Source organism: Leptonychotes weddellii, unplaced genomic scaffold (assembly GCF_054177405.1).
Source record: "Leptonychotes weddellii isolate Sample4059 unplaced genomic scaffold, ASM5417740v2 HiC_scaffold_2546, whole genome shotgun sequence".
Taxonomy (NCBI): Eukaryota; Metazoa; Chordata; class Mammalia; order Carnivora; family Phocidae; genus Leptonychotes; species Leptonychotes weddellii.
This window is the reverse complement of record NW_027846223.1, coordinates 1-13,341: the sequence shown is the minus strand read 5'-3', so window position 1 is coordinate 13,341 and position 13,341 is coordinate 1. Positions and strand designations below refer to the sequence as shown.

The 13,341-nt window shown below is 35.4% G+C and overlaps 1 pseudogene; it reads left to right on the top strand.

Annotated features, from left to right (window-relative positions):
- Positions 1-1,849: 1,849 nt before the first annotated feature.
- On the top strand, positions 1,850-12,351 carry LOC102728105 (V-type proton ATPase subunit E 1-like; annotated as a pseudogene).
- The last annotated feature ends 990 nt before the right edge of the window (positions 12,352-13,341 follow it).

Genomic DNA, 13,341 nt, shown 5'->3' with positions numbered 1-13,341 from the left:
CATATATGAGATTTTTGTTTGTCTTAAGTCATGAATAACAATTTGGCTGAATATAGTGAATTTTTAAAAAATAAAACTTACCTCTGCTTACTTGTATTATCTATTATTTCTTCTCTTAATTGTATAGTTGTTTAAATATAAGTGATCTCCACTGCCTCCTTTTCTTGTTGCCCCAAATCTGTTTTGCCTTTCACCCCTCCATGGAGTGGGCCATGTTGATCATCACAGATGATTTCTCAGTAGTAAATCCCCTTTCTTTTTATTCAAGCATCATTATCCATGTATATCTATGGTTCTAATTCCAGTTCTGTATCTTCATCTTTTTTTTCATAATCACATTCCTTTGGATAATCCATTATGATCCCAAACTTAGCTTTTGTAAGGCAGATTTCCTTACCTCTCAAAACAAACATCCTTTTCTCAATTAATGATACAAACACTTTTCAGTCACCCAGGATGAAAACCTGAATTACTCTGTTTTTCTGCCTCCATTCCAAATCCTTTACCAAGATCTGACAGTTCTTTAAAAAACATACATTGAAAGCATTCCTTCCTTCCTTTGTGTTTCTTCCTCATAGAGGTGACACACAGGTCAGACTCTAATCATTTCAGGTACAGAGTTTGAAATAGTCCCGAGCTAGTTTTTGTTTTGTTTTGTTTTGTTTTTTGTCTTTTTTAAATCTCTAGGTTCCCTTTCCCTAATGCTAATTCTTGTATGACTGATCATAAAATTTTCTCCAGCATAATTTCTTTTGGGAAAAAAAACTTGCTATGGTTTCTCATTTCATATGAAATAATGCAGCCAAAACTTCCTTAGCTGGGAGCACAAAGTTCTCTAGAATCTGAGTTTAACCTGCCTTTCAAGTGGGTCTTTCAATTCTTTCCTTTTTCCTGGCAAGTCTAGGCTATTCTTATCTTCAAAATGTCTTGAACACACTATATTTTAACCCATTTCTTATGCTATTTTCCAGATTTACCGAAGTTCTGAATGTGTTTGAAGTTTATTCACTTTTTTAAAAGATTTATTTATTTGAGAGAGAGAGAGAGAGAGAGAGAGACCATGCAAGTGGGGGGGAGGGGCAGAGGGAGAGACTCTTCAAGCCCGCTCCTCACTCAGAGCACAGCTGAAGTGGGGCTTGATCTCAGGACCCATGAGATCATGACCTGAGCCAAAACCAAGAGTTGGACACTTAACCGACTGAGCCACCCCGGTGCCCCGAAGTTTATTCACTTTTAAGGCACAATCTCATTTCCATATTGTTATTGTTAAGCTTTCCCTAAACATTTTGCTTCATGGTGAAATGTGCATAATCTGGCATACTATTGCATTAGTGTCTAATCATGCTGAAAATATTTTGTGTGTGATCTTAATGTCATATATGTATTAATGCATTGGTAATACATACACTGCACTTATTACATTGTTTATTTATGCTTAACATATAATTTAACCTCATAAATTAGTTTTAAGCTCTTTGAGGAAAGCACTGTATATAGCTCTTGTGCTCATTAGGATAGAGCCTTGCATACAGCTGATGCTCGTTATATCCCTATTAATGAACAGATGCTCTAAAAATGCATAAAAATGGGAACTATAGCCCATTAGACAGTAGAGTTGATAAATTTGAAAGAAAAATGATTCATTGAATGGCTCTTTAAGATAATGCGAGAACATAGAAGAGAAAAATTTTCTTAAATTTCCATCAATGTAAACCTTAATCTTACAGAAAATAATTCTACAGCAGGAAGCTTAGTTGTGTTTTATATCTAGCAAGAGGAAAAGTTCCTGAATTCCTTCATGTGTGTTTGAAAATAAGTAAGGTGATTGTTTTTCCTGCATTGATTCTAGCTATAAAGAAAACTGACTTAAATGTGAGACTGAGGATTCTTGTTGGCAGCACGGCTCTTCAGAGAGTGGCTTCTTTGACCATCTCTGAAAGACGATCACCATCATTGCTTGAATTTCTGTCTCCAGAGTAATTTTGAAATTCCTACATATATACACATACCTATAATGTGCATATACTACAAAAATTTAGAATTGGAAATAACCTCACATATCACGTAGCCCAATATATATATAACATTGAAGTATATAAGTACATTCCCTTCATTGGGAAATTGAGCTTCATTTACTTATCAGGTTATGTTTCAACAAAAGTTTTCAGGGGATTGAGTGGATCTGCTGGAGTGAATCCTATCAAGTCACCCATGAATAAAGATAATATGCTTTGAATGTCATTCTTCTAGGTGTGTCCCTGACGCCTATAAAAACTAAAGTGCTGGGACGCCTGGGTGGCTCAGTTAAGCGGCTGCCTTCAGCTCAGGTCATGATCCCAGGGTCCTGGGATCGAGCCCTGCGTCGGGCTCCTTGCTCAGCAGGGAGTCTGCTTCTCCCTCTCTTCCCCTCTGCTTATGCTCTCTCTGTCAAATAAATAAAATCATAAAAAATAAAAATAAAAAATAAAGTGCTACATATTTTAAGGCTTCCCACTCCATGGCACAGCCTATAATGTAGTTTCAATAAATATGTTCTATTAAATAAAATTCTCAAATGAGTGCTGCATCCAGTTTTGTCTACTTTTGTCTGCTACATTACTCAGAAAAGATCTACCCAATACAGAAAATTTTCTATAAAAATGCTTGGAAGGCTTCTTTAATTGAGGGTTATAAGTCAAGAACAAAATAAAATTTTGATAAAAAGAATGAAATTTTATATATATATGAAATATATATTATATATAATTATTTATAATATATTTAATATGTAATAATAAATATTGTAAAATAGTATAATATATAATGTTAATATAATGTGCATATATTATATATATATGGCTCCTAAATGATATGTAGTGGGAAAAATATATAAACTTCTAATGCCTCCACACTAATGAACTCTTGAAATGTTTTAAAGAACTAGGCTTTATTATGATCTGATTCACATTTCTCTTCTGTTTCTGTGGGGATGCACACAATATAATATTCTGTCATTTTCACCCTCTCACACACACACATATGCACACGCCCAAACAAGAATTTCAATTTTGCAGACAATTCTTTTTTATGCATTTGTTCATTCTGAGTTCTAAAACTTTATCAAGCTTTGGCATATAGTGCTTTCTCACTTTCAGTTAATAGCAAAATTCTGGACTTCTGCTTGGTTCAGTACTACTTGGATGATTTTTGTCTATATTTAGGAAAACCTAAAATTTCTTGTTTTTTCTCATCTTAGAGTTCTGTGTTATGGTCTGCATTCTGCATTCTCCAATCTGTCTTGAGTCTTTTGCGGAGAAAGCTAGCTTCCTGATGAAGATCTAGGTTACAAACTGATCTCCTCCTTTATTCCCTTGTCATTGGCAGAATATTGGCTTCTGTGACTCAGTAGAATGTCAGTAAGCATCCTTCTTGGCTGCAGCACTACACTATTAGATATAAAATTCAGCTATTGTGTTCCCAATGTCACAAAGGCTATGGATGAATAATTGTTAAGCTGTAGTCTTCCAATTTCTCCAGTCCTTATTCTTTTTAAAGATTATTTATTTATTTGAGAGAGAGAGAGAGTGTAGAGGTAAGAGAGGCAGAGAGAAAAGGAGAAAATCATTAAGCTGACTCCTCACTGAGTGCAGAGCTGCAGAGCCCAATGGGAGGGCTTGATCCCAGGACCCTGAGATCATGACCTGAGCTGAAATCAAGAGTTGGGTGCTTAACCAACTGAGCCACCCAGGTATCCCCATAAACTCTCCAGTCTTCAAAGGACTTTATAGCAGACACGGTGCTTTTAAGATGGAGTTAGATTCTTATGGGTCTTCAAACCTTATTTTTATAGCCATGAGGTTATGATCGTAGGTTGTATTGTATATATAGATAGATGGATAGAAGTCTAACCTCATACAGACAGTCTGTTTAAGGGACCTCAGTGAAAAGTCTTATGTGGAAGGAAGACAAAGAACAGGGGGTCTAAATGGTGCTCTGTTGAAATGGTGAAATTTCACCTGGCAGACTGCTTCTGTGGCACACAAATGCTGAAAGGCTTTGTTTGAATGTGAATCAACCAATACTTGGCCTAAGTTACTGCTGACCAGCAGGGGAGTTTCTCCCAACTGTGGTTTTAGATAGAAACTCTAGTTGCCCTATCTTCAGGTTGCCTCCAGTGATGTGGTGATTGTATTTGTCAGTGTGAAAAGATTGAGCCATACATACTGATGAGACTAAGAACCACATAGACCATAATCCACAGCCAAGTGCACAGAAAACTTTGCTGTTCTAGCCATCAGAGATATAAAGATGAATGATACCCGGCCTTGGCTCCAAAGGACCTCGGAGATTATTGGGGAAGAATGTTGTGAAATAGGAAAAGTAAAAGCAAGGTGTTAAATGCTATCAGCTCAGTATAAACAAAGCATTGAAAGACAACAGAAGATAAAAACCACTCTCTGCCTGATGGGAGTGAAGTTGTGAAATTATTCTCTGATCAGACATAGAGAACCCAGTCAGTTTATACAAAATCAGCTACTGACAGTTGTGGGTGTAAGAAAGGTGTTAGGAACTATAAACATATTTTCAGAGAACTCTTCATGAGACTTGTGGCTTAAGAGTGTTGGAAATGTGTGCTGGATGGTTGATTTGGGTAGAAGCTACCAGTGGGGTTCCTATTGTGTTAATGGAATAAACTGTGTTAAAATGATTTGTGTAAATATAGGAGCCAGCTGAGGATATAGACTTTGCAAAGTATTTTTATATACAAATTCAGTCTATATTTCTCTATACCTTTTATCTTTTACCTATTTTAATTTCCATGTACTTGCAGGTTAAAAGCTTGTAATTCTCCCTTTGTTCTGGGGAGCTCAACTCTCTGTAAAATATGAGCTGCTTCCAGCAGCAGTGGTCATGGGGAAACAAAAGCATAGATGTTCAAACAGTGGAATCAGAAGACAAGACTGAAGAGGGGATGCTGGAGAAGAGAAAAAAAAATGACAGTGCTTTGCTCTGTCTCCAGGGTAAAAATGAAAGTATTTCATTAACATATACTTAGATAGTATTACATTCTTATAGTGCATATTTAAATTTGGATTTGAAAAAAACTACTTACATCACAAGATTTTGCATCATCTAAAAGAATATCTTAATTGGTCCATCTGGCATTTGAAATAATAGTCTACTTATTATAAAGCAGGTGTTAGACATTTTTTAATATTACATCCTTAATTAAAGCTTAAAGAAACTAAGATTATGCTTTCTATTTTAAAAGTTAAAAATTTAAAGTTACTGGACACAAATAACAAAATGTATGGAATCATGATTTTTTAGATTAGATCACTCATTATTAGATATTACTTCTTGAACTTTAATTTTTAACCTACTTTTGTTTTGGATTTGAGACATGTAATAGTTAAGAGTCAGTGTTTGGAGATGATCTATTTTCAAATGTTATCCTAATTGAGAAAATTAGGATGATGTCATTCCAAAAGCATTTACTTTTGAAAAGAGAGTTCATGATAGATTTTACTCTAGTCCTAGGCACTTTTTGCAAAGACAGTGAATCTATCAATTGATACTTCAAAGCAAAAATGCATTAAAAATGTGAAAAAAATGCATTAAAAATGTGTAGCCTGTATTATTAAATACGTGCTTTTTAGAGGATTCTCTGGGGTCCTTTAAGCTTAGATTCTGCCACAATTTCCTAGGATTTTGAAAGAATTTAGTGATCATTTAGAGAGTCTATACTATCCCTATAAAAATGAAAATCTCCTTGGTTTCAATCTTTCATATGGCCTACATGGAAAAGATCAGAGACTGAGAAAGATGATAGTACTATTTGCGTATACAACAGGTTAAACAGCAATATGTAAAGAGTGTCTGTGAATCAAATTTAGGAAGATTGAAAGTTCCAGTGGAGGTCTCTAAGGTTATTTTTGGCAAACTCTATTCAAAACATCTATTAATGTTTAATTAAATAAATGGAATATAACAAGGACCCAGTTCCTATGTTGAAGAACATTTTAAGCACTCCAGCTCTACTTGTGTGCATGAATTATCTCTACAAATTGGCCTGGAAGTGACAACAAGCATCAAAATAAAGCAGACATTAAGCAAAATTCTATACAAGGAAATAGGCACATTTAATGATATGGACATGGTTTCTCTTCTCTGGATTCTTATAATTATAAAAAGGAATTGGAAGCTCCCATCAGTGTTTTTGATGTCAAAGAAGAAATGAAAATATTAGTACTCTGAGAAATAAACCATGTATCAAATTTATATGTAATATAGAAATGCCATTATTAATTTAGACTAGATGATACAATTAAGATTCAAAATAATTTCCATAAGCTCTCAAAATTTAGTAAAGACTGTAGATTCTAAGTAATGACAGCAAAATACAGCATTAGGAAAGAAGTGGTTCAAAAGAAGCTTACAGGAATAATATCTAGAGGGGTGTTTAGTTCAGTTAAACTAGTTCATAAGAATTAAATGAATATTTGTTGATAAGTAAAACACTTTGCTAAGTGTCTTAAAAAATACAAAAATGAGTGCACTTATTTTGTCTTTAAGAAATCTACCCATGCATAAATGATTTATATGCACCAATATTCATAAATAAAATATACAGTATCTGTCATGTGATTGAAATAAAGTTAAATCAGTGAATGAATAGAGACATGTGACAAAATTAGTTCTACTTTGGGAGAATTTTCACAGAAAACTTTTTTTTTTTTTAAGACTTATGATTTGAGAGAGAGCGAGAGCGTGAGCAGGCAGAGGGGCAGAGGGAGAGAGAGAATCTCAAGCAGACCTCTACTGAGCACGGAGCCTGACACAGGGCTTGATGCCATGACCCTGAGATCATGACCTGAGCCGAAATTAAGAGTTGGACGCTTAACGGACTGAGCCACCCAGGCACCCCAGAAAGTTAGCTTAAAGATAGAACTTAAAAGAAAAAGAAATAGTATTTTAAAAACTAGATATAAAAGAATGCTTCAGACCAGCTCTGTCCAATAAAACTTTGTGATGATAGAAATATTTTATATCTGTACTGTCTATTATGGTAGCCACATAATTCTTAGCTGAGAACTTGAAATGTTTGAATTGAATTTTTAAATATATTTAATTTTTATTAATTTAGATTAATGGCTACTGTGTTGAACAAGACCACTCTAGGCAGAGAAAGCAGCATGAGCAGAAGCACTGAAGATCAAGAGAGCATGGGAACTTGCTTTGGAGGTGGCCATTTCTCTGGTCTGGCAGGAGTAAAGCTGGGTGATAAGGTAGAAGGTAAGATTAAAGGAATACAGCTCAGTAAGATTTTGGAAGATTTTGCCCATTAGGCCATTATAGAATAGGCAATGAAAACTTAGGAGCAGGCTTGAGTCGAGTCCAACCCTGTGTTTTAGGAAGAAAACTGGTGGTAGTGTGAGTCAAACCAAAATGATCAAGAAAGTGGTTACTGTTGGGTTGCCTGGGTAGCACACTCAGCATCTGACTCTTGGTTTCAGCTCAGGTCATGATCTTGGGGTCAGGAGATTGAGCCCTACATCGGTCTCCCTGCTTAGCAGGGAGTCCGCTTGGAATTCTCTCTCTCTCTTCCTCCCTCCCTCTGGCCCTTCCTGCATCTCTAAAATAAATAAGTAAATCTTTAAAAAAAAGTAATAACTAAATGTTTATACAAGTGATTTTAAGATATTATATTAAGACAAAAGAAGAGAAGACGAAAGGACAGTTGCAAAAAGGACAATTCAGAAATATATTTATCATATTGCCTTAATTTGTTTCCCCAAACTAAGGAGGAAACATTTGAGTAAAAATTACAAGTGCAAGTGGCCATTTTTGAGAGTTGCTGGAAGAGGGAGGAGGGGGACCAGGGAAAAGATGGCAGCCAGTATTGGGAGTGTGACTAGGCCAGCTATCCATCCAGATAGTTAGCTGGAGTTCATTACTACAGGAAGACTCTGGGCCTCAAAATTATCTCAACAAAAGAAGAAGGGCACTGAGTCATTTATACACAATTCCCATCAATCTCTGGTGAGAGCTATTTCCAGGGGATGTTAACTCCGCAGGACTTCTGGCCTGTTGTACACTTGGAAGGAATAGTTTTCGGTATTTTCAGGGAAAAAAATAACCCTCAGGAATAGAGATGCAGATGATGGGATTTGGAAGCCCTCAGGAAAATATTGAAATGGTAGCATCCAGAGTATGTAGTCAAAACTCTGACAGTATCTCCTACACGTATGAGTATCATACTGGGTATGCCACACATTTTATCAAATGTTAAAATATCTGTAAACATACTAACAGGTTTACTTCTTAAATATGAAGATAGATGGCACTCAAGTAAAAAAAGCTAAGAATGATAAAAAACACATTCATATTGGAAAAGAGATATGTATGTAGAATACTAACACATATTTAGTCAAAAGAACATAGATGAGATGATAGACCATTCACAATTGAAGCAAATTGTGGTTGGTTTTTTTTGTTTTGTTTTATTTTGTTTTGGATCCAGTGGTTCTCAAACTTTTCCATGGCCCTTTGATGTCCTGCCAAGTTTTCACAGTGTGCCCCACTTTGATAAATATGTGAGGTTCGCTGTTGCTATAATTGAGTATATATTCTGTTATGACAATGTTTGATGAGCTGAAAAGTGAGAGATGAGACATAGCGCACCGTGAAGCCAGACACTTGAAAATGTCTTTATTAGAACATGTGAGAACTCTGCTCCATGAACATAGGCAAGAGTTTGGTCAGTGAAATAAAGATTTTAAACTAAACTCTGACACAGTGTAAGACAGGCAAGCTTAATGATTAGGCAACTGAAGATGCTTTCATAGACACCAGGAGTTATTATTGTTCTTTAGTAATGACAGTATTTTAGTTATTCCTAACATGTTGTGGTTTGGATCCCTTTATCACTTTGTCACCAGAACTGTAATATACTAAAGTGTACCAGTCAAAAAACAAAACAAAAACAGTTTGAGAAATGTAGGCTGATGTGGGAATGTATAAGTGTTTTGTGCTGATATATCATTAAGTTGTGAATTTTTTATGAATATTAATAACTGTAAAAACATTTTTATTATTGAGTGTACGGTAAGTAAAGCAGAAATTTTCTTGGTTACTATTGATTTTATCAATAGACACAGAAATGTTAGTAAGATACATTCATTACAAATTAGTTGTGGAAATGATGGCCAATACAGGACTTATACCATCAAAAATACACGTAATAACCAGAGGCATACCTCTTGCAAGCAGTATATTTTCTAGTGAATCAAAGAAGCTATTTTGCTAAAAGTTAGATCATAAATGAATATTTTATTATATTTATTATTTATATATTTATTATATATAATAAATCATGAGTCATGATTCATTATTTGTTATTAATACTGGTGCTCTGACACTTTCTGTATCAACTCTGTGAAGGTGGATAAAGTCTATAGATATTAGGTACTTTATTTTTATGTATAAATTTCTTCACAGTTCATTGGCTGTTAATGCATGTTTCTGCCTTAAACATGGAACATTGAGAAAGTGTGCTTCAAAAATATCTAAAACTAAAAAAAAAAAAAAATCAAACTTACTGCATATCATAACCACCAAAAGTTTAACTGGTCTAAATATTATATATGAAAGATAGCTTGAAGGATATAATAAGTACATTTTTCTCCATGTTGTTTAACTGTCATTTATTTACCACATTCACATTTTTGCCATCTCCAACTACCACCTGTGCTTAATATATTTCTATATGGACCATGAAATTAATTTACTAAATAAAAGAATTTGTAAAAAATATAAAACACTGTTACTACATTTAAAATTAAAATAAAAATGAAATAAATTTCGTATAAATAAAAACAGATTCATTCAAGCTATAAAATTAAGTACCTGAAAGTATGTACCTAAATGAGAAGAATGTAATTATTTATAAGCAGTCAATAATAAGTGAGGTGTTCCATTTAATTTGTTTAGATTAAGAAAAAAAATAATCTATTCAAAATGGGCTAGTCTTGTCTTTTTTATTTGTTTGTATTGCACAATGTTAAGAATCAATGTGTATGTTGTTGAATAAGACAAAGATATTAACTCCCTTCTCTAATGCTGTTAGATGCTTAGAATTCCTGAAAAACTCATCCCCTTTGATTCAAAAAGCCGTCTAAAGTGATCTTCAGAATCTTTATTCTGTATGTATCAGGTTATTAGGAAATGTCAGCAAAATAAGGGGAAAAGTAGTTTACCTATTCAACAGTTTGGAAATATACAAAGGAATTTTAGTACTGCTTTTATCAGGTAATACAAGGGTCTCTTTTTAATGTTCAAAATATTTTTAATGAATTTTTCTGGTGAAGTTATCCAGATAAGAAGATGATCCAAAATCTCATAGTCAAATAAGCTCCTAAGGCAGATAATTTTCCTCTTTACATATTCTTTCCTTTTGCTTCAGCAATTGATCTTCCCAGTGATTCCTGTGTGTACAATTGTGCAACATAGGACTTGTATTTCCAGGCCTCCTTTGCAGCTAGATTTGCGATTTTGACTGCTCTGAGCAGTGGCATCCATGTGGAGGAAAAGGTGTGTTTAACAGAAGATGTACTTAAAGAAAGGAGAAATGTCCCCTCCCAGTATTTTTTCTCCTTCCTTCTGGCTGACATGCAGATGTGATAGTTTGAGCTGGAATATCAATCTTGGACTATGAGATGGAAACCGTGATGCAAAAATTGTCTGAGAAGAACCAGAAGCCGGAGTTATAAAGCAAAGGAAGCCAAAACCTGCACTGGATTTTCCTTTCGCCTTCCTTCCACCACCCCTTTCAAACCTAAACTGGAGTCAGTTGCCCACCAGCCTAGCGTCGCCTTCACCAGACCCTCAGTGATGCTGATATGCAAAAGCAGATGAAGCATATGATGGCTTTTATATGAGCAAGAAGCCAACGAGAAAGCCAAAGGAATAGATGTGAAGGCAGAGGAAGAGTTCAAGATTGAGAAAGGTCGTCTTGGGCAGACCCAAAGACCAAAAGATTATGGAATACTATGAGAAGAAATGAAAGCAGATGGAACAGCAGAAAAAAATTCAGACATCCAATTTGATGAATCAAGCAAAGCCCAAAGTCCTCAGAGTGAGAGGTGACCTTATTACAGACCTACTAAATGGAGTGAAACAGCGGCTCAGCAAAGTGATAAAAGACATAGCCAGGTACCCAGTGCTGCTGGATGGACTGGTCCTCCAGGGTTTGTACCAACTGTCAGAGCCCCGAATGTGTGTACCTTTCAGGACACAAGGTTTCCCTCTGGTAAAGGCTGCAGTACCAAAAGCAATTTCTATGTATAAAATTGCCACCAAGAAAGATATTGATGTCCAAATTAATCAGGAGGACTACCTGCCTGAGGAGGTAGTGGTGGAGTTGAGATCCATAATGGAGATCATAAAATACAAGTTTCCAATACTCTGGAAAGCTGGCTAGATCTCATAGCCCAGCAGATGCTGCCAGAAGTGCAGGGAGCCTTATTTGGTACAAATGCCGACAGGAAGTTTTTGGACTAAGCCTCTGGGAGAGGTGGACTTTATCCACTGCTCTACTGCTATGATGTAGAAGCTTCTGATATTTGAAGAGACAGGATATCTGTGTGGCTTCCTCTTCACTGTTCTAATATTCCGTACTTATCCATGGATACCCTTCTGTAGCTAATGCCCTTGGCCTAATTGTTAATGAAAGAAAGTTTCATTTAATATGATCAGGATAATTCCTTCTAGTTTATCTAAAAGTAGCATAGCTTTCATTTGCTTCTGTAGCACAAAGGTGAAGGTATCAGATGATGGTTACATGAACTTCACCAAGTCTCTTTCTCTGGTTTCAGTTCTTCAATCTAGAGGGTGATGTTCTCTGACATTAAGCCTCTGCCCTTTAGGCTTAAAATGCATGGGGAGGGGCACATTCCTGCCAGCAGTAGTAGCTGTGAAGTTCACCTGTTTGGACCTAGAAGTGTTCCTCATCTGTAAATATGATTTAAAATCTAAGCCATGAATATGCTTTATTTATTAAAACAAAAGGTTTATTTACATGGACAAAAATGGTGTGAAAAGCCTCCACATCTCTCCTATTGATAATTGTTGAGTACACACGCCAACAATATTCTGCCTGCATTTATGCATGAGGAAAGTAAGCATTTATTTCTAGCTGATATTATTTTGATGTTTTCTGTCACTACGATTAAGTCAAACAATCATAAGAGGAAAAACTTTCTTTCCATTTTGCGATTATTTCCTACACATAGTTGTGTACTTGGAATGTTGGTATGAACTTGTCTTAGGAGGTAAAGTAGAATTTAATGAATGACCAAATTATATCTGTAATATATACACATGTCAAGGTCTGTTCCTTTTATGTGAGTGGTTGTGTAGATTCAAGATTTCATCTAAAAAATTATAAAGATCTTCTTACAACCTGTATAGTTATACCAGAGCATTTCCCATGGAAACCCAAAGAGTTTCAGTATGGAATAAAACAGCTGTACACTCACTGTGCGTTATTTCTACAGTAGTGAGAATAAAAGGTTAAAAATTCAGGAGCCTTCCTTTTATGTTATTGGAATCTGTAGCAGTTTTATTATATACTGAGTTATTTCTATTAACTCTTCATGCATAGCTTACATTATAATGATTTCTTGCATATACAGTAAGGAGTGGATTTTTATAGATTCAGACGCAAGAGCTTCAATATGTGGGACTCTTTTAAAGTAACAGTAGCTTAACTATTAGCACTACTTGACCAATAAAATACTCCCAGCCTAGACTGTTAATTGTTATGATCCTATTAATACAATAATTTACTGATATTCTGGGTATAACGTAAATGTATTATAGCATAATTCAGAAAAAAATAGTGTTGAATGAGATAAAATAAATAAAAAAATCTGATATCCAAGGTAATAACCTACATACCTCACTTAGAGATTTTGTCTTTTCTTGGCCAAGAGTGAATATTCACTGTGGGAAGGAAAGAACTCAGGGGCTGCTCAGCATGTCTTAGAAGTCTCTTTGCTTTATCTGAGTCTCTTGATTATCTATATCCTTGAAATCACTAGCAGACCCTGAATTTGGGTATGATGTCTAACCCATTTAAGTTTGATTTGAAAATTCAGTCCTTTGTGTTACTCAACAAATCATATGGCCAGGGGCGCCTGGGTGGCTCAGTTGGTTAAGCGACTGCCTTCGGCTCAGGTCATGATCCTGGAGTCCCGGGATCGAGTCCCGCATCGGGCTCCCTGCTCGGCGGGGAGTCTGTTTCTCCCTCTGACCCTCCTCCCTCTCATGCTCTCTGTCTCAAATAAAAAAAAAAAAAAA